General features: G+C 38.9%; 1 protein-coding gene and 1 pseudogene across 5 annotated transcripts in view; one reads left to right on the plus strand and one right to left on the minus strand.

Moving 5' to 3' along the window:
* Positions 1–21,955, minus strand: part of DLG2 (discs large MAGUK scaffold protein 2) — a 1,573,258-nt gene that overhangs the window by 1,324,751 nt on the left and 226,552 nt on the right. The window lies entirely within an intron of this gene.
* LOC123950151 lies at positions 11,749–11,863 on the plus strand (annotated as a pseudogene).

The following is a 21,955-nucleotide window of genomic DNA, read 5'->3' on the forward strand; positions in this document are numbered from 1 at the left end:
CAAAAAACCCTCAGCTTCACAAGGCATCCCTTGCCAACCCCCTAAGGAGCAACCTCAGTCTGCGACAGGCTGCAACAGCTGCCTGCCCAGTTTCTCAGCAGCAAAAAATATGCTAAGCAGTGATTACCAACAGGGAAAAGGATTAAAAGGTGGAGGGAATGATCAAGCTACATACCATTCCTTTTAACATTCAGTTTTCTAAGATGTCTTGAATGATGGAAGCCTGGGTAATCTCAAATTTCAGTCAATTACATGTGAAGCACATCTATTCTATGCCCCTCTGTGGGAGCTCCCATTGCTTTAGGCTTCTGGGCACACTGACAACGGGAGAACCAGCAAAGTCAAGGTGGATTGCTGCCAGAACCTGAGCCTGACCAAGTGTATTTCTGTCCCTTCCAAACCATTTAAAACAAATGAACGCCCACAAGCCCATGGAAAGAGACCAAGACAAGACCGGAAAGATTCTCAGTCTATAATGCAAGGAGAGTCTTGGAGTAGGATTTCATTTGGAAGTTATGGTTGGTATGAGCAAGATTACATTGAAGGAAGGTGACTGACTTTCATCATAGTCCCAGGAGGAGTAAGATGTAGAATGGAAATTGCTTTCATTCTGCAGACACTAGGTTGGAGTCTAGTCTTGGTGCTTATGGGCTGTATGACCCCATGAATATCACTCAAGTTCACTGAACTTGAGTTCAGAACACTGTTCTCATCTGGGTGAGTCAAATCTCTTTCATGTCCTGTGTATTTATAAGGTAGTGAAGAAGAAATAGGTGAGAGGACAGGTTATAATATTTTAAGGTAAAAATTTATCCCACACAGTTGTACTTGATCTTTACTATAATCCTGTGAAGTAGTTATTATATCTAGTTTTTTTAAATGAAGAAACTGGGACCTAGAATGGTTAAGTAACATGTCCAATGTTATCCAACTGATAAGTGGTAGAAACAGAATTCAAGTCTTAACTCAAAAAGTAGTTGTTTTTTTCACTGCACAGTATCTGCTCCTTCAGTTCTCAAAGTTACAAGCTGTGGTTAAGCTTTCCCAGTATCCCTAAGTACCTAAAACATTTACTACATAGTAGATACTCAATAAAGATTTGATATATAAATTAATGATGTTCTAAGTATAAATTGATTGAGCTCAACCTAGCTAAGTAAACATTGATTTAGTACATCTTATTGTCAGACAACTTTTTTTTTTCCTGTTAGGTGCTAGGGATTTAAAGATGAAGAATATTTACTTCCTGACCTCAGGGGAGTCACAGTAACAAACACACATAGAAACAAAATCCAACTCCCACTATATTCTACATTTAAATGTCTTCTGTGGTTTCACACAATGCAAGGACTCCATTTTGAAAACATGCTGGAAGTGTCTGGTCTTTAAGGCTTAACCAGAATTGGAAGTATAGATTCCTTTAGCTTTCAGCAGAGTGTGAGCCATGGTGAGCTGGGAGAGCTGTTTTCACATACTACTTTAGAACTGTTAGGTAAATAATGCTTGAGTCCCAAGGCTCAAATTTTGGAACGTATGTGGAACCAAATATTTGCCATGCTTTCAAAGCCATATTTTCTCTCTTGTTTACCTTCGTTGTGTAAGGTTAAACATCATCAACCTTAATAAAGAAGGGACTTGACCAAAGTCAAGATTTTAAGAAATCTAAAAATGCAGTGAATTAGAATTAGAGAAATCTGACAAGCAAAAGTAGTAATGATGTTACTCCTTAATGGGAAAAGAAGTAGGTATCTTTGGGACCAACAGAAGCAGCAAGGAGACTCTGACATTGACATTGATACATGCAAATGTATCAAGAGAAAGGGGGGGAAATACAGAAAAAGCTGTGAATGCCTTGTCCAATAAGGATTATGGAAGACAAGCACGTGACTATCACGGTCACTGAGGACTTGCTAGGCTTACACAGCAGGCATGTTTGATTAGGACTCTTCCTGATCTAGAAAGACTATCCAATAAGGCTATCAAATCTCTTGTTCAAATTCCAGGCTCACCAAGCAGTTTGTAGGAATAGAAAAATATTTTAAGTAAACAAGCCTTTCTATACATATGTATTTTCTTATTTTCCTTGTCCTTTGTTCCATTTAGTCAGCCAAGCCATTCTGCATCTATTGCCTCAAGTAAGGGATGACACCAAAACAAACAAACAAGGATTCCATTTTCAGCTTTTGAGATTTAAAAGTCTCTCTTGGCTGGAGAAACAGAAAGGACTCCCTGTAGATTTGGGCAGACACAGGATGAGAGCTGCCAAAGCTGCCCACCTTCATTGCTAAAAATCCCCTAGGCTAGGAGGTGGAAGACCTTGAAGGGGAATCAAGGACTGGGTGTCAATGTTGCAGATACTTGACAAAGCAGGGATTTCTCAGGCTCAGTGGTGGGCTGGGGAGAGACTGACCTCCCACACAGACTTGTATGATTCATTCACATAAGGGATCTGTAGCTCAGGGAGGTGGCCAATATCTCAGAAGAAATGACTGCAAAGCTTATTTACTAGTAACATGCCTGGCATATAGTGGAAGCAAATGATTATTGAACTAACTCAGTAGGGTCCTATCTGGCAATACTATGCCCTTTCAGATTCTAGATCTGGGGACCAGCCCTAATGACAGTGACTGAGGGAAGATGCAAAGCCAGCATTTGGTTAGTACCCCTAAATGGTGCAGTATGTGAAATTTACATATTTAAGGGAAATGCTATCACTTAAGAAGAGGGAAGAACAAATCAGACACAGAAGTTTCCACTTTGCTGTTTATTATAGTTGCTAGGAAATCACCATGTCTCTCTGCCTCTCGTGTCTCTCTAATGTTGAACAGAAGTGAACACATACATCATGGATATCATTCTTATGTCTCTTCTAGGGTTCACAGATGGAAATAGACACCAGAAGGTGGCTACCAAGTAACCTGGGGTGCCCACAGGGCTGCCCCCTGCTCAGGAAGAGGCTTGCCCTAATTTTAGGATTTCAGATGCTTTGAGCAGCACCTAAGAGATAGCTGGATGTGATGGCTGAGCTTTTTTGTGCCTTCATATGTCACAGGCAAGTTGACAAGGTTGAGTTAAGATAGTTTTGTTCAATGCCATTTTTGAAAACAGCGTGGCTCTGAAAAGCTCCAAAAGTTTGAACCTTATATAATCCGAATGGGGGGGAAACCTCTTCCTTCCTCAATTTGGAATAGTGCTTCTATAGAATCTATAAGTGTGGCACATTTTATGAATCTGGCATACTAACTGAAAACATGCAGAAAAGATTCTGTGTAACTCAAAATATACATTAAAAGCTCCTCATAAAATTGCACTTAAGAGAAAGCCTGAAATAAATCATTTTGTTTAACGTATTTCCCTCATTTCTTTTTCCTAGGCTACATTATCTGAAGGGAAGGATGTGTGTTCCCAACTTTTGAACTCCAGAGCCCAGCACCATGACTGGTACACTAGATGCCAAATAGGCTTATTTCCTAATACCCACTGGAGTACCTAAGTAAGCAGCCACTAATTTGTATACTTTATGAACTTGAATATGGTATTTTCAGTTTTTCTTAAAGCAGAGAACTGAGAATATTTTGGAATATTCTCTTTAGTTTGGTGGGCTTTTGGGAAAATACCAGTGAAGATGCAGGATAGAAAAGGAGAATCATATGTACGCCTAATCAGAAATCCAAGACATGACTACATAGCACTTTCACTACACCTGGTCTGTTGCTTTGTGGGGGGACATGTCACCCAAGTGTCACCACAAAGGTGGAAGTACTCAATTCTGCTGGAGGATGGGTTCTTAAGAAAGAGTTCATCAAGAAGGAGGCCATGAAGTTATTCTGGAAGATATTCATCAGTGGTGAGGGGGATGTACAACAGCATTACAGGCTAAGGCAGCTGAGAGTTACACCGTGGTGTGAAATATGAAATGCCTTGAGGTGCTTGAGGATTTCCTATGCCAAAATAAACAGTGATTTTATGGTATGGACAGTGGAAAGTAGTTGAAGTTTTGGGGGACTCATGATGAGATTTATGTTTCAGGAAAGTCACTTCCATCAACAGAGAGGATAGATTGTGAGCCTAGATGTGGAAAGAATCAGTTATGATTGTAGCATTCCATGTGAAATGACGTGGATATAAACTAAGACAATAGGGAAGGGAAAGAAGAGAACAGTTTCAACTTCCCTTAATTAAGCAAGCAGGATACATGGGATTTGGGTGTCAGAGATGAGAAACAGGAGATAGGTAGGAAGGTTTCCTGTTTATTACTTAGGTAATTGAAGACATAAAAGTGCAAACTGCAGAGCTGGGAAACATAGGCTAGAGCAGGCTTTGGTGGACAAATAGGCAGGTCAATTTTACATATGCAAAGCATGGGATACACAGATGCCCTCAAGGTGGGTGTATAAATTTGTGCATCATTAACATCATTTTAAGCATAATTTCAATGAATTACATCGCCCAAGGAAAATGGATGGGGTATATCAAGCCTGGTAACAGCAATGTTTTAGGGGTAGGTGGGAAAAGAAGAGCCTGTAAAGTAGGATGAGAACAGTTAAAGAGACCAGAGACAAAAATGGAAAAATCTCTTCCTCTCGTTTTTTTCCTAACAAGATCTTGCTTTTTCACAAGCTTTAAAAGGTGACCTAGAGAAAGAAAAAAACTAATATATTCCAACTGGATTCTGAACATGGTTTTATGGTTGTTTTCCCCCTAGATTAGTAGGTTATAAGAAAATAACATAAGAATGGCTTTTTTTTTCTTAAGAGAACAATTTGGGTATCATTTCCATTTGATGAATTCTGAATCACTCCCCAAGAAACTCCCAATGGCTGTTGACAATAAGGAAGTGAAACGCCAAAAAGCTAGACGGATGGTTATATGTGTATCTCTGTGCTTATTTACATATAGTCATTGCCATTTATTGTATGTAATAATCTTCCTGTAGGAGAATCTCAGGTGGGTTCCTAGAATCTTGTTTTGCTAAAGCACCGCAAGTGATTCTGATACTGAGTCATTATTGGAAATCATTGACTATGATATTCTCAGGACTTTCAGAAAGCATCTGCTAGGGTAACTGGGAGAGCTATTACAAATGCAGGGGCTTAAAGACCCTTATATCCTATAACCCAGACTCTGGAACTTCAGGGACCGCCACCAATAACACATGCTATTTTGTGCTAACACCTCTAGAAAGTGGAGCTTAAAGAAACTGTGAGATGACTGCTAAATAACCAAACAGTGCGAAGAGGAAACCCACAGAATGGGAGAAGATATTCACAAATGACACTATAGATAAAGGGCTGATATCCAAGATCTATAAAAAACTCAAACTCAACACACACAAAACAGATAATCACATCAAAAAAAAAAATGGGCAGAAGACATGAACAGACGATTCTCCAAAGAAGACATACACATGAAAAAATTTTCATCATCATTAGCCATCAGGGAGATTCAAGTCAAAACCACATTGAGATACCACCTTACACCAGTTAGAATGGCCAAAATCAATAAGACAGTAAACAACATGTGTTGGAGATGATGTGGAGAAAGGGGAACCCTCTTACACTGTTGGTGGGAATGCAAGGTGGTACAGATACTCTGGAAAACAGTGTGGAGATTCCTTACGAAATTAAAAATAGAGCTTCCCTATGACCCTGAAATTGCACTACTGAGTATTTACCCCAAACATACTGATGTAGTGAAAAGAAGGGCCACCTGTACCCCAATGTTCACAGCAGCAATGTTCACAGTCACCAAACTGTGGAAAGAACCAAGATGCCCTTCAACAGATGAATGGATAATGAAGATATGGTCCATATATACAATGGAGTATTATGCCTCAATCAGAAACGATGAATATCCAACTTTTATATCAACATGGACAGGACTGGAAGAGATTATGCTGAGTGAAATAAGTCAAGCAGAGAGAGTCAATAATCATATGGTTTCACTTACTTCTGGACCATAAGGAATAACATGGAGGACATTGGGAGATGGAGAGAAGTGACTTGGAGGAAATCGGAGGGGGAGACAAACCATGAGAGACTGTAGACTCAGAGAAACAAACTGAGGGGTTTGGAGGGGAGAGGGGAAGAGAGTTGGGTAAGCCTGGTGGTGGGTATTATGGAGGGCACACATTGCATGGAGCACCGGGTGTGGTGCATAAATAATGAATTCTGGAACACTGAAAAGAAATAAAATAAAATGAAAAAAAACAAAGCAAAACAGTGAAGGCCACTATTAAGTAGAAATGAAATCAGGATCTCAAAGAGATGTTTGTGCTCCCCATGTTCATTGCAGCACTCTTCACAATAGCCTAGATATAGGAACAACACAAATGTCCATCAATAGATGAGTGGATAAAAATGTGGTATACACATACAATGAAATATTATTCAGTCTTAAAAAAGGAAATCTTGCCATATGTCCCAACATGGATGAACCTGGAAGATATTATGCTAAGTGAAATAAGCCAGTAACAAATACTATATTGTAATGCTTGTATTAGTTATATCTGAAATAGTCAAACTCATAGAAGCAGAATGGTGGTTGCCAGGGGCTTGGGGAAGGGGAAAATGGGAAGCCGCTGCTCGATGGGTATAAAGTTGCAGTTTTGCAAGACAAATAAGTTCTAGAGACTGCTGTATAACATAGTGCCTCTAGTTAAGAATATGGTATAGTACACTTTAAAACACATTAAAAGGATAGATTTCATGTTAAGTGTTCTTACCATTAAGACACATACACATAAAGAACACAAGGATATTTTTGGAGGTGATGGATATGTTTAATACGTATCCTCATTGTGGGAATGGTTTATGCATATGTCCAAACTTATCAAAATGTACACATTAAATACATGCACTCTTTCTATATCAATTATATGTCTATAAAACTTCAGAAATGAAAAACATGTGATTTTTTAATCTTAAAAAAGTAAACTGAAAAGGATTATGATTGAGTTTAAACATTCCTCGTGGAACAGAGAACTTTGATTGATTCAGATGCCCTAAACCTAGCTATAAAATGACATATTTCCAGCTGTTTGGTTCCAATTTCTATCCAATTAATGTAGTATTTTAAGTTTGTACTCAAAGGCTTATATTCCATCATATTCCTCTGAGAGTATACTTCTCTTTATCAATACTCCATCAGGACATGATCTGCCCTGATCATGTACTACAATATGCTTTGTGCTGGGAAATGCTGCTACTGATCCATCATTAGTAGAGACATGAACACAGACTTTCTTTCCTAGGGATGGGAGTAGATTTCTATTGATTCATCTATACTCTTTCAGTCAGTCTCATCACTGTACTCTTTAGCCAATGTTACAAATTAGACAGCCAGTGGTTCACAAAGAGATGATAAACAGGTTTGCAAAAGAATTCATTCCCTCAAAAAGCATCAGTAAAACACCAGCTATGTGTCAGACACTGTTGTAGGCAGCAATAGTACTGGGAAAAACAGAACAGAGTTCCTCCTCTTAAGAACTTGGGAGACAGTCATGGAAACAGATCAATACATCAATGTGGTCGGTGCTACCACAGGGTCATGAACATCCTGCTACCATAGCCAGGTGGAAGCAGTTCCTAGTTCTACCTAGGGAGGTCAGCAATGATTCTGTAGAAGAGGTTACATTTAGGTTGTACCTTGTTGGTTGTACCAGTTGGATTGTATTTACTTCTCCCAAATTTACATTGCTTTTCAGTGAGCTATAATACATAAGTATGGAATGCACAGTCTCACATGTTTTAAAACTCTAAACTCTCTTTACAGTGTCATAGGCAATTTCTATTGGATCAGTGATCTAACTTAAGCTAACAAATGATTACTCATCCCATTCAAGCAGAAATAGGTGCCTAACTGAAGGGACTGTTAATAAGCAGTTATGATATATAGATGGCATTTTGCATAGGAAAATCGAGACCTTAAGTTAAAGTACCTAGAGAAAAAGACATGACATAACTTTTGTTCCTTGAATTAACTCCTGCCTAACGGGCGTTTTGAGAAATACAAAGTTGTTAGATCTATGCCACTGTGGTAAGCAGAATAATGCTTCCTTCTTCTCCTTACAAAGATGTCCATGTACTAATCTCCAAGCTTTTGAATAGGTTATAATACATAGTAAAGGGGAATTTGAAGATGTGATTGAATTTAAGGAGCTTGAGGTGGGAAGATTACTGTTATTGTAGATTATCCAGGTAAGCCCAATGTAATCACAAAAGTCCTTCTAAAAGGGAGACAGGAGGGTCAGGTCAGAAAGGGGAAGGTGATGATGGAAGGAGAAGACAGGATGGTGCATTTTTAAGGTGGAGGCAGGGGCTACAAGCCCAGGAGTGCACAGTGCCTCCAGAAGCTGGACACACATTCTCTCCTGGAGTCTCCAGAAGGAATGTAGCACCACTGACACCATCACTTTTATACCTCTAAGTCTTGTTTCTGACTTCCAGTAACAGGAAACTTAAGATAATAGGTTTGTGTTGGTTTAAACCCCTAGTTTGGGGTGATTCATTACAGCAGCATTAGTAAACTAATACTTATATCAAAGCCTCGACAAGACAACAAAGTTGACCTGAAAGCATGGAAAGTCATAAAATCCTCTGTCACTTGTACCATTTCACTGTGAGAGGTCAAATATTTCCTAAAGATAGTAGAGGGAGAATTATTCACTCTTTTTCAGAAATTTTGTTATCTTCCATAGAAGTATAGTATCCCTGTTCTTTTCTATAGAATTTTCGAAAAGTGTATTGTGGTCTATTGAATACCTGGCCTTTGGGCTCCTTAACCATCTTATAAAAAGAGTAAATTTAATTTGTAAATTTAATGTTAAGTATTAGCTAACTGATCCTCATCTCAAAAAAGTTATCAGATCAGCTGACAACTGAGGGATAGCCAATGGTATAATAATAGTCCACAAAACATGGGGCTGGATATTCTTACCATGATAGTTAAATGCCAAAGATATCAAACGTCAGAGAAAGTGTCAAAGCAGAAGTGAAAACATGGAAGTAAAACCCTGGAGAAAACTAAAGCCTGGCATCTTCTGCCATTTTTCCTAGGAGCAAGAGCCCTGATGAAGATTCTTGGTTTCAATGACCCAACCTCCACTGCCAGCTTTGTCTGTTTCCTAAGAAGATTGTTGTGGCAACAGTGATGAGGCTGTCAGTGAAATCAAAGGACTCTAGGAGGGGATACCTTTTTGTGATGAAGTTTGATTAAGAAAAATATAAACCAAGATAGGAAGACAATTTTTTTTTTGTAAGGAAGTACACTAGTTGTATATTTCACACAAATATCATTTAACATACAATTTTTGATATGCCAAACACTGTGTTGGGGACTGGAAATAGAACAGTGTTGAAGAAAAACCTCACCAAGCTTAAAGTTTAACAAAGACAAGAATAAAAGCACAAACACTCTGAGAATGAGGGACACCTGGGTGGCTCTGTCAGTTAAGCCGCCGCCTTCCGCTCAGGTCATGATGCCAGGGTCGGGGGATTGAGTCCCACATCAGGCTCCTTGCTCAGCAGGGAGCCTGCTTCTCCCTCTGCCTGCCACTCCCCCTGCTACGACTCTCTTTCCACCTCTCTATATGACAGAAAATTAAAATTTAAAAAAAAGATTAAAAAAAAAAACCAAGACTCTGAGAATGGATAAAAGGGAGCACTGTAGCTAATCAAGTGTACTAGCTCAGGCTACCTAAAGAAAACACTATAGACTAGGTTGTTTAGAGAATAGATATTAATTTCCTCACAGTTCTGGAGGCTTCCGTTCAAGATCAGGGTGTCAGTAGGACTGGTGTCTGCGTAAAGACTCACTGCCTGACTTGCAGACAGTTGCCTCCTTGCTATGTCTTCACAGGGCAGAGAGAGGAATAGAGAGATACAGAGGTACAAAGAAGGCGGTGGGCCAAGAAAGAGAATACTCTCTGCTACCTCTCTTATGAGGGCCTTAATCCCATCATGAGGGTCCTATTCTTGTAACCTCATCTAAAGGCAATTACCTCCCACAGGCCCTCTCTCCAAATACTATATCACACTGGAGGTTCTGGCTTCAACACATGAATTTTGGTTGGGGGAGGAGCAGGGGATACAACTCCAATTCCCACAGCATCAAGGAAGTCTTTGTTTGAAGATGTGTGAATTAAGGTGACAACGGGGTAGAAAATCCCTAGACAACTGCAAATAAAGGAAGAAGCGTGTACAAATTCCAATATGGGAAGGAACTTGATCTAGTTAGGGAACTGAAAGAAAGCAGTGAGACTGTAGCACAAAAAGGGAAAGAAAGAAAGACTGGCATGAGAGAAGGGGGACAGGATGTGATCGCCCAGAATTTTGTGGCCTATTGTTAAAAGATTATGCAGTATATCTTTTTTTTTTTCCTTAAGATTTACTTATTTGAGAGAGAGAGAGAGAGAGACATCTATCTCACAGGTGGGGAGGAGAGGGAAAAGCAGGCTCCTTTTTTTTTTTTTTTTTTGCCATTATTCCCTATCATTAGGAATACAGTATCTGCCTTCTCCCATTTCTGTTCCCAAATAAGTTCCAAAAGAACAAATAGACTTCAATAAAAGTAGGAGAAGTTATAATTCCCTCTCTTTTTCACTTGCAATTCACCCTTTTCTTCTTGACATTTTCTAAAACTCAACATTTTAAATAAAGTTCCTGGTAATTAGAGAAGCAACTTTCCCAAGAATAAATAGCTATTATAAGTAGCTCTTCATAACAGGCTGCCAGCTCATTATGTTGGCTAATAAATAAAATCTATTTAGTCATCATGGAAATGGAAAATCATTTCTAAAGGAAACAATCTAACAAATCAACTATGGTCAATATTTTCTGTAGTGAATTGGATGAAGACCATGATGAGCCTGTCTTCACCAAGGACTTCATATCTGTTGAAGGATGGGTTTGCCATACCAAAGCCTGCTTATTCGGCCCTCGATAACACAGCATGGACCAGAACTCCAGTTTTTCCAGAGACTGGAGAAATCTCAGTCCATAGTTTTGAGGTTAGATTGTGTTTGTAAAATACAAATTGCTAGCTCTTCTCTGGTCAACCTGAATATGAAGCTTCTCACAAATGAGTAAACCCTCTGTAACACTACAGTTGTGAAATGTCTGGCTCCTTTGGACTGCAGTATCTCCTTTGTCTAGCTCCTCTGGGTCAACCAGAGTCACCACAATGACTGTTAGTCAACCAACAAATATAATCATATGCCATTAGAAGAAATAGATTGCTCCTTGAATGACTCCACAAAATACCTACTGCCTCACAAACAGTATGAAAGTTTTGCTCCAACTGGATGCTTCAAAATCACCAGGTATTGACTGAATGACAAAACAGAAAAAACACAACAAAAACAAACAAACCCAAGGAAATACTTGACACCTTGGACTATTAAGAAGCATAAGCTAACTCTTGATTTCCAGAAACTCATAACTTACTGATAGCTCATAAGTTATATATATCACAGGACAATAGGTTAGAAGGGCAATTAAGCTCATGGATTTAGGACAGAACGGTTAGTGAGAGCTCTCAGAGAAGTGATCTCATGTGTGGTGTGTATGTTCTAATGATTAAGATGTCAAGAAACAGGATGAGAGAAGAGGTATGTGTCAGCCTGATTAAGTAAGGAGAATGTGGTTTTGGTATTCTGAAGGCAGGAACTACGTCTGTTTGTGTGAAGCAAACTCTAGGTTACAGGGATGGGAGGTTCAATTGTCATGATCATTATTTATTGACAATCCCATGCTTTCTTCAGCAGCACATGCATTAAAGGTGGAATGACACAGGGAAGATTAGCATGACCTCTGCACAAGGATGACACACCATTTCCTGACAATCCTTAGGATACCATATCCATGGATCAAAATATTTTATATATTCCCACCCCAAATATGGGGCCACGACTGCCCATTTATTACAAGTGTTAATCTGGTTTCAGAATACATTTTGGCTCAAAATACAAAATAGGTTCAAAATACATTTCAATCCAAGTATGAATGATATCAAGATCCTTCTAATCCCAACTTTTTCTTAGAGCAGTGAATCATGGTACTCAAATGGACAAAAAAACAAAAAAAAAGTCCAGCATAATTTATACTAACAGATGTTTCTAGAAAAATTCCAAATCAGTGAAAGCCTAGGAAAATAACCAACTTTAAGGGCTTTTAATAAACAAGGTGAAAATAAGAAGAGTACTATGAGGTGATTTTTTTTTTTTCAAGAACAATCATACTGTGAATCACTTGGGACAAAGATAATACCGTAGTCATAGTAGATGAGAATGAATGGAGAGGAAACAGATCACCAGAGAGAAGGCAAATACTTACTAGAGAAAGAAATCACTGTAAAACTGCACAAAGGAGAAGCCCAATACTGACAAAGGAAATAAGCAGGAAAAAGTCAGCAGAAGGCAAAACTGGTTCACCTCTGACTCTAGGACAAAGACAGTCTTCAGTGAAACTGAGAGCTCACTCTGAGCATCAATCACCTCCAACTGGGAATCCCTATTAAGACATATAGACAGTAAAGTGTCCAGCTATCCTGGTGACTTATTTCAAACCCCTTCTCCTATGTCAGCCTGCCCAACAAATTAAATGACACATGGGTAAGTTCAGGGTATAGTCTGAGACATGGTTGGTTTATCCTGAATTTTTTGAAAGGTATATTTCCACCTTTCCAGTTTACATAAAAATGAAATTATTAAATAAATAATAAGCGTATCATTTTGCAGATGTTTATCATATAAATGATGATTTATTGAATGGTATAATATAGACCCTGCTTTCCATGTAATAAGGGTTCTAACAATAACACTCCTTTATTCCAAAGCAGCACATCTAGGAAACTAAGCTCGTGGACACAGTTAAAAAAATTCAGCCCTTTTTCCATGGTATTCAAGAGTGTTCAGAATGCTTGACGTATTTATTGGCATTAGATGACTCCAAGGAAAGTACACGTAATTTAGTTTGGACCAAACTCTTCCGATAATTTGTGATCTCTAGACTTGAAGTATGAGATAATTTAAAAAATGAACCTTTCACTTATTCACTCATTCAATGAGCATTTATTGAGCACCTACTAATAGGTAGGGCACATTTCTAGACACTAGAGATACGGAGATAAAATGCTAATGGAGAGTACATTTGGTGGGCCAGATGCAATTATAAATAACAGTATGAGGAATGTGAGAACACATCAAAAAATAAAACTCATTGGGGAGGGGAGGCAAACCATAAGAGACTATGGACTCTGAAAAACAACCTGAGGGTTTTGAAGGGTCAGGGGTGGGAGGTTGGGGGAACAGGTGGTGGGTGATGGGGAGGGCACGTTTTGCATGGAGCACTGGGTGTTGTGCAAAAAGAATGAATACTGTTACGCTGAAAAAAAAATAAATAAATAAAAAGGGAAAAAAAAATAATAAAAAAAAAAAAAAACTCAGCATATTGCAACCAACTGAAGTATATAATTTGTCATCCTATCTTCAAACTATCAGAGTAGTGTTAGGGCATAAGTAAGTTAAGGACAACAAAAATTAGAAAGTGCCTGCTGATCCAAACTGGAGAAGAATGTGCCTGATGTGACCTTTGCCTTGATATTTGCAAAGCCTCCGATTATCTTATCCTGACAACAGGTTACAAGGTTTGGTTTTGAACACATTCCAAGATGTAACTTAAAAAACTCAAAACAACTTGTTATTCATTCCCAAGACCTTTAGCACTTCATTTTTAAAAAATCCAATTGAAGAGGTTAAAAGGAAATAGCAAATACAGGAAAAGAAAAATTGAACTAAGTCAAGTCATTTCTGGAGGTAATTACAGACATGGTTTCAGATATTGGGAATGTCTGTTTCTGGAAGTTCTTGTTTATAAGCACTGTTTCAGTAAAAATCTAGGTACTTGGTATAATGTTAAGTTTGTAACAGTTTTACATCAGGTTTGCTTATTATCATAATATTTTAATTAATTTTTTAAAATATTGATCTGGGGAACTTTGTAAGCAGATGTAAACCTTATCAAAAGCTTTATATTTGTTTTATGGAATGGATAAAAATTGAATATGCTTTTTTGGTTGCTCTTTGTTTTTTAATCTAAGATGAGATTAATGATAACCAAATTTCCCCAAAGTAGATAGAACAGGACAATAAACTCAAGTACTTAATTGACTGACTGATGTAAATTTCATTGTTACTTCTGTGAATTTCTTGTCTCTTCTTTACCTCTCCCATCCCCCAGGGTTTCTGAACTTTACTTTTCTTCTTCATAGTCAGATGTTTTACAGACTCATCTCTCAGGTGCTGATCTTAAAAGTTAGGGTGCCCAATGTGGAACACAAACCCTTTTTCCTCCTCAAGGAGAAGATCTAGGTTTTGAGTTCCCTCCTGATTGTGGGTGACCACACCAGGGGGTGATGTTTATGGTGAGACTGTTTCTCAGCTTTTCCTATCCACTTCGATATGGTTTCTCTCTTATGTGCCTGATGTGAAGGAGCTGTTTCGCCAGTTTCTTAAGTTTAGGTTTTGTTTTGGTTCGTTTTGTTTCCCCAGAGCAAACTGTTCCATGTACAGCTGCAGCCTCGGTGTGTTTGTAGGCGGAGGTGAGATCAGGGACTTCCTACAACATCATCTTGGATCAGAACCTTGAAATTGATCAAACCTAACTTTTCTACATTCTTTCCTGCTATCCTTGGAACCATCACTTGGATACTTTATTACAATGCCTCTTCATCTCCTATAAGTGATTTGATTGTGTATGAAAAGATAAAATAACCATCTCATCAGTCAGGAATCTTTCCTATATGCTCATCTTTATATAAACATTGCATTTTAAAAAATTGCATTGCATTCTTAATAAGCACTTTAGCCAACACTCATACCTACAGCATCAGCACTGATGTTTTACTTTTCCTTCTCTTTGGAGGCATTTTAACAGCAATAAAAGGAAATGATTATAACATTCATTTTCCTTTTCCTTGCCTAGTGTGAGTTTTCACTTTTATAGCTAGAGGCATCTGAGCAAACACATATCTACAGACCTGCCTAAAGCGGAGTTCTCCTTGTCAGCTTCCCAACAAAAGGGAAAAATATAAACAAAGACAAGCACATGTCTGGAATTTCTCTTTGTCAAATATTCTCCTCCTTTCAATGTTGAAGCCAACTGAGGAAGATCACAGCCCAGTCACTGGTGAAGGCCTGAAGCGTTCTGTAAGAATCCAGGATCAGTAACATGTCTCAATATCAAGAAACAGCTTAGTCTTCTCCAAACTGGGGGGCTAATTCCAGAGGCCCACTGCTTCTTAATGGCGGTGCTGCTGATACTCTAGGCAAACCAGTGTGCTATTGTCTCGTACCCTGCTTGGTACTTAGTGCTCCTGGTCTGCTCCCATTAAATGCCAGTAGCTTTATCCAGTCATCACAACAAACAAAGATATGACCAAACATTTCTAACGGGTGCCTAGGGGAATGATGCTGCCACCAGGTATGAACCACTGTGTAAGGCCAACTGTGAAACAGTGATAATGATGCCTGGTGGAGATATCAACAAGGCAGACAGTAAGAGGTAAAAAGTAAGCAACTGCAGGTGGCACGAAGACTGAGGTCCCGCATCTCTGAGAGCCTGTAATGCTGTCCTGGACAGGGATGGCCCAAAATGCCATCTAGGATCACTTAAAGTTTCCAAAACAGGGAACATACTCCATCTTCTATTCTTTTTAACTGTCTGTTTCAAAATACATATCTTAAATTTATATATTAATTGATCTGTCGATCTTGTTTTCAGGTTCGAGTTGCCTTTATAGGATGCTGGTTGTTTTACAGAGTTTCTCATGGATGCCAAAGGAATGGTAGCAACCCTCGAAATGAAAGGAAACATTCACTACTCTAATCCTAATGCCCTCGAACAGTGTAATTCTCCGTCCTTAAGGAGACCTCCAAAGAACACAAACCGTGAAGGGATGTGTCAGTAACGAACTTCCCAAAGTTTGTCTGTGCCTTCCTCCAGTCTGTCAGTTCCGAGTGCTGAGGGAAGTAGGTTCTGGTGGGGAAGGGGCTTGTGGCTGACATGGAAAAAAAAGGCAGCAAGGGAAACAAAAATGCGTGTGAGGCATGTCTGTTCCCTTCTAGCAGCAGGGAGTTTGGGCTGTTTTTCTCCCTCCAAGTCAGAAATTGAAAAGACAGGAGAACTTCCACTAGGAGAATAGGAAGGTTAAGACAAGCCGCTCCTGTGGTCATTTGTGATAAGCAGGGAGAGCGATCAGGAGAGTTGAGATAGCACCTGCCGGCTCTGCAGCCCCACATAGGGAAATTCCAGCTCATTCCTCTTTTTCAGTGACTGTGAATGACTTGAGGTTGATCTTTGAAATCTTCCACCTTCTTTTTGAGAAAGGTTTTTAGTAAATTATCTTTATCATTATTCCCTCACAGACAGTAATTTTGGGGAAGATGAAAAAAAGATGGAATCTTTTTTTTTAAGATTTTATTTATTTATTTGACAGACAGAGATCACAAGTAGGCAGAGAGGCAGGCAGAGAGAGAGAAGGAGAAGCAGGCTCCCTGCCGAGCAGAGAGCCCGATGTGGGGCTCGATCCCAGGACCCCGGGACCATGACCCGAGCTGAAAGCAGAGGCTTTAACCCACTGAGCCACCCAGGCGCCCTGGGCATGGAATCTTGATTGGTTGATTTAACTCAGATCCTTCTTAAGATGACAAAAGATTTTATGGAGGATGAAATCCGCACTCCTAAAGGAGAAATATATACAGAACTTTTAAAGAGCTTTTACTGTTCATATATGAGGTCCCATTCTTCTATTCTCCTCCCTAATTACTGAAGATGGTGCACCTACATTTAACCTATGTGGGTAGGTTTAGAGGAAAAATTCTGGCAGCCCAAATTCTGGACCCAAACCATCAGGGCCAGGATGTTCACCTCTTTCTTCAGAGAACCTACTTAAATCACAGTCTTACTCAAAATGTTATTCATTTAAGTGACTGAATGCTTATCAGGTTTCCTCTAGAGGCTTTGTTTCTTTCATTGCCCTTAGCAGATCGTAAGCAACAACTGAGTGACTCTAAAGTGTTCTGTGCCTGGGTGTGCATTCTCTGTAGAATCTGTGCTCTGTGGCACTTTAAGTCCTTTTGGCAGGAAACTATCAATTGTGCAGAAACATATGTACCCTGAGACTTCCTGTGGCAAAACATTATACATTAGCCTGGCACCTGGAAGCCCAAAGAGGACTGTTTAACCACTTCATTACAAGTATCATGTTGAGAACAATGGCACATTCAGGAGTCTAAGCAATTTACACATATGATATATGCATTTTAGAGTGTATTTCCCCCCCAAATCAAAACATAAGCCAGGATAAACACTCACGTTCTTACTTATCAAATAAAGAGTTCCACTGCTATAGACAATTATTAGAGGAAAAAAAGGGGAAAATTTTTAATTTCAAATGGCCTCACAATCTGGTGTTAGAGAATTATCTTAGTCAAGCATTTTCTGGTTAAAATAGAACCATTTGGGGGCACCTGGGTGGCTTAGTGGGTTGGGCCTCTGCCTTCGTCTCAGGTCGTGGTCTCAGGTCCTGGGATCACGCCCCGCATCTAGCTCTCTGCTTGGCAGGGAGCCTGCTTCCCCCTCTCCCTCTGCCTGCCTCTCTGTCTACTTGTGCTCTCTCTCTCTGTCAAATAAATAAATAAAATCTTAAAAAAAAATTAGAACCATTTTATCTTTAGGCTATTAAATCTCACAGTTACTGACTTGTCTGAAGTAGGGGGGGAAATGCTTATGGTCTCTTAAGCAATTATTAACTTCTAATTTATAAATAGAAGGTAAAAAAGGGTGATATGATATCTGGATTGAAAAATGATAAATTGAAAAATAAATTATAAAATTATGTATAAGAATCCTCAGAGCTATTTAAGCATCTTAGCTTTGAAGTACTAAAGAAACTCAAAAGAAATGTCAGCAATGGGTAGCCATTCAATGTAACCCTGATCAACAAACTTTTGACTATCCATCTATCTATCCAGATATAGCTATAGACACACACACACACACACACACACACACACACACACACACACACACAGTTTACATTCATTTCCAGGTACTTAATACAAGGTAGATGATGTGCATACTGCTTTAGGAAGGTTTTGTTCTGGTCCTAACACCCATTATTCACTATTTCCATTAACAAATCTAGACGGTGAACGGGGAAGCATAGCCATTAACCTCACAGAGACCAGCACTCACGCAAAAGTTGTTTACATACCAGAGGGAAAAGATCATATCTGAAAGGACTTTGAAAAGTTTTGCAAGTATTCAAAAAACAATTTAATGAGCCAGAGTTTTTGTAAGCCTCTAATGAGTTTATGGCATGTACAAAGAAAGGCAGACACAGTAAGAAGGCAATAGAGAATAATGTTAAATGCCATGGAAACCAGAATCAAATGAAAAGGACTTAAATTCTTGGCTCTGAATATTACGGGTGCTATGAGACTGGGCACATTGCTTAGTTCCTTATAGCCTCAGTCTCCCTATCTGTAAAAGGGAAATAAAAATGCCCATGTCGGGGCACCTGGGTGGCTCAGTGGGTTAAGCCGCTGCCTTTGGCTCAGGTCATGATCTCAGGGTCCTGGGATCGAGTCCCACATCGGGCTCTCTGCTCAGCGGAGAGCCTGCTTCCCTTCCTCTCTCTCTGCCTGCCTCTCTGTGATTTCTCTCTGTCAAATAAATAAAAATCTTTGAAAAAAAAATGCCCATGTCATTGGAAGAACATGTAGCACAGTGTCTGGCACGTGTTAAGTATTCATTACCTGAACCCTTGCTAGTAGCAGTGAAAACTGCCACCACCATTCCATCAATCCTTTTAGGATACAGTGTTCTAGTGAAGGATTTAAGGCTCCAGTGGCCAGAAGGACTAAATGGATTTTCAAGTCATTACTAGAAGCAAAACACACGTGGTGACAGAATGACTCCATGATTCAACAGATTCAAGAAAAGATGCTCCCCTTGGAAATTCAATTAAAAAAACACACAAATTTTTACTGAGTGTATACTCTTCACTAGGTAAAGTCTTGGGTTCCAGAGGCTGAAAGATCCATAAAACAGGGATTTGTTCCATGAGGCTGGAGAAACTCATGAACTTAATGAATCCCTTAAAGGAGTAGAGGAGTGTCAAAGAAAAGGAGGAATCAGCCTAACCTTGATTGAAGGCCAAGGAAGGCTTTGAAGAACCAGCTACAGTGAAACACAGCTTGAGGTTAGTTGCTGGTATGCACAAGTTTTTATCATCCATCTCTGTCAGGTGCCTCTTCTACTTCCTACACTCAAGATAGCTCCTAGGGCTACTTTCAGATTTTTTTCTGGAGGACTCCATGTTTATAATACAAGAAAAATACATATCTGTTGGCTAACAAAATTAAAGAGGGACAAAAAGATCCTTTTATTTTCTGTCATGTGTCTTCTACCAATCTATTATGGCTAGTGAATGTGAAGGAAAAAGAAGGTAGATGATTAGAAACTATTCTTGGTAAAGGGAGATTCCAGACCCTGTACCTGTCTGGGGAAACATAGAAGACAATTCCCAAGCTTACCCTCAAACATCTCTTGGTGCCATTGTCAGAAAGGATTCAGATGCCCCACAGCCCCAACGCATGAAATTATTTATATGTGTATATTCTCTGTATAATATTGGAATGCATCTAAAAACAGTGTAACTTGAAGGAGCCAAGCCACTTCATTTGCCAGGCACTTGTCATCCCCTTAACTGAGCAGTTCATCTGGTTGGTAAACCCATGATGTGCAGGGGTAGAAAACATGTTGTTCAGGAGAGGATAATAAGGAATGTTTAAGGGAAAATATTTATGCTCATTAATCTTCACATGTGACCGGATCAAACACAATTAAATCATCAATGTGAAACATTAAGCATGTTAAAATATAATTTTGGAGGATTTAGCATAAACTACAGTTTGTATGAAATTAATTTTTTTAAATATTTATCTTTAGGTCATGTCAAGTTCCAAAGAGGTACATATGTTCAGATTTTCACTCAGATCTCAATGTCAAGTGACCCAAGAATGCTACTAAAACGAAGAGAATAAACCTCCAATAAGAAGAGCTGATGGAGACTCTAAACCATGAACATTTCCTTTTCCACATGTTTTCCATTATACAATGTCTGATTCATATTTTAGGTTCTGCTGTGTAAGAGATATGGAGCACCTTTAGAAAGACACTGAAAAGTACCATCTGTTCATGTTGAAGAAAAAAAATTAACTTCTTAATCATAAAAACTGCTCTCCAAAGAAGTACACTGGAAACATCCGGACGTGGGGTTATAATTAAAAACAAAAGCAAAAGAGCCTCCTGTAAAGGAAGCGAAATGCTTAATTCAAGCTTACTGGATAGCTGATAATGAAAGTGAAAACGCTGGCATCTAAAGATATCGGGAAGTTCTGGGATTTGAATTTTATCACTGACCATCTGGTTATATTCATACTTGGAGAAGAATCTTTAAATGGCAAAAATTTATAAAAAGTCTAAAAGGAGTTTATTACGACTGGGATGCCTCTATTAACTCTGTATTTCCTTCTGATGTGAATTAGGCAAATTTCCACTGGTGACAACATGTTAATACAAAAGTCTGGGGTTTAATCCAGTCCAGTCCACTTAACCAGAATCAAGAAAATAGGCATTAAATAAATTTTTCATTAAGTCAGGCAATAATAATGATTTACCAAGTATTATGCTTTGATGGCTACATATGGAAAAAAACGGAGCCTTGCAATTAAGTTACTGGCCTGTGTGTCATGTTCCTAGAATTCAGTGGAATGGGAATTCAAATCCAGATCTATCTACCTCCACATCCAGTATTTTTTCACTGTAGTAGATTGTCCCCTGGGCTAAAATTAAAGGGGTTGGTTGCTCTCCATTTCCTCAGCGTGACTACTATGTCAGATATAACTAGGATCCATGATTATCCACCTGCTTTTCATTAATTCAAATCTCCCCCTACCAATCCATTATCTGAAAGACTATTTCTGGGAGTTGAAAGTTTCTCTGAAATATTATGAATAATAACAAAGGCAACAACAATTCACCTTCAGTGCTCTCATTTATTCATATTTTCTTTTATCTTTTTCTCCCTCCACCACAGCCCACTACAGGCTAATTATTAAACAAGGGTTTTTCTTGCTCATGTATTTTGTTATTTTTCTAGCCTCTTTTGCGATTCCAGGAAAAGAGGTCTGTTTCATCTTAGTTTCCTTCCTGTATCTCTCTCTCTCTCTTTCCGTCTCTAAGATTATCTGTAGCCATCCTCTCCACCTTTATGCTTTCCAGGAACATCAACTAATCCTGGCTGCCTCTGCTTTCATCTAAATCCTTCTGTCCTATGTTCAATGTGTCATCCAGGGCTTCGGTTTGGATCCACTGACCAAGCTTGCCTTGACCACAGCTGAAAAACTTCTGAGGTGCATCTGGGTGAATGGCACACCTCAATTTTAATGTCTACCATGGAAGAGGGAAGGAGGGTAATACATAGATCTTGCATCCTCAACTGAAGGGCTCAAAAGTCCTAACTCAAATTCAGAAGTTCTCAAAAATAAACCAGAGGACACATTAAAGTTCCATATTCAAATCACAAATGTTTATTTAGATATTGTTCAAGGGTCTAACTATTATGGCTTGTCATTGTTAAAGGCGCAAAGAAATATAAAGACATTGATCCTAATCTCCATAGTTACTTAAAAAGGCAAATACTATAATGCTATGGAGTCTAAGTGGTAGGCAGTTATAAAGAGAGCAAATACTATCAGAATATATTAGATGGCAACATTACCGCGAGCTATGGAAATCCAAAGGCTTGGGGAATATTAACTGGTCGTGTTATACTTAACCATTATTGGACAAAACCAGTATTACTATGGACAAGAAAAAATGGAGAGAAT

Source organism: Meles meles, chromosome 8 (assembly GCF_922984935.1).
Source record: "Meles meles chromosome 8, mMelMel3.1 paternal haplotype, whole genome shotgun sequence".
NCBI classification, from domain to species: Eukaryota; Metazoa; Chordata; class Mammalia; order Carnivora; family Mustelidae; genus Meles; species Meles meles.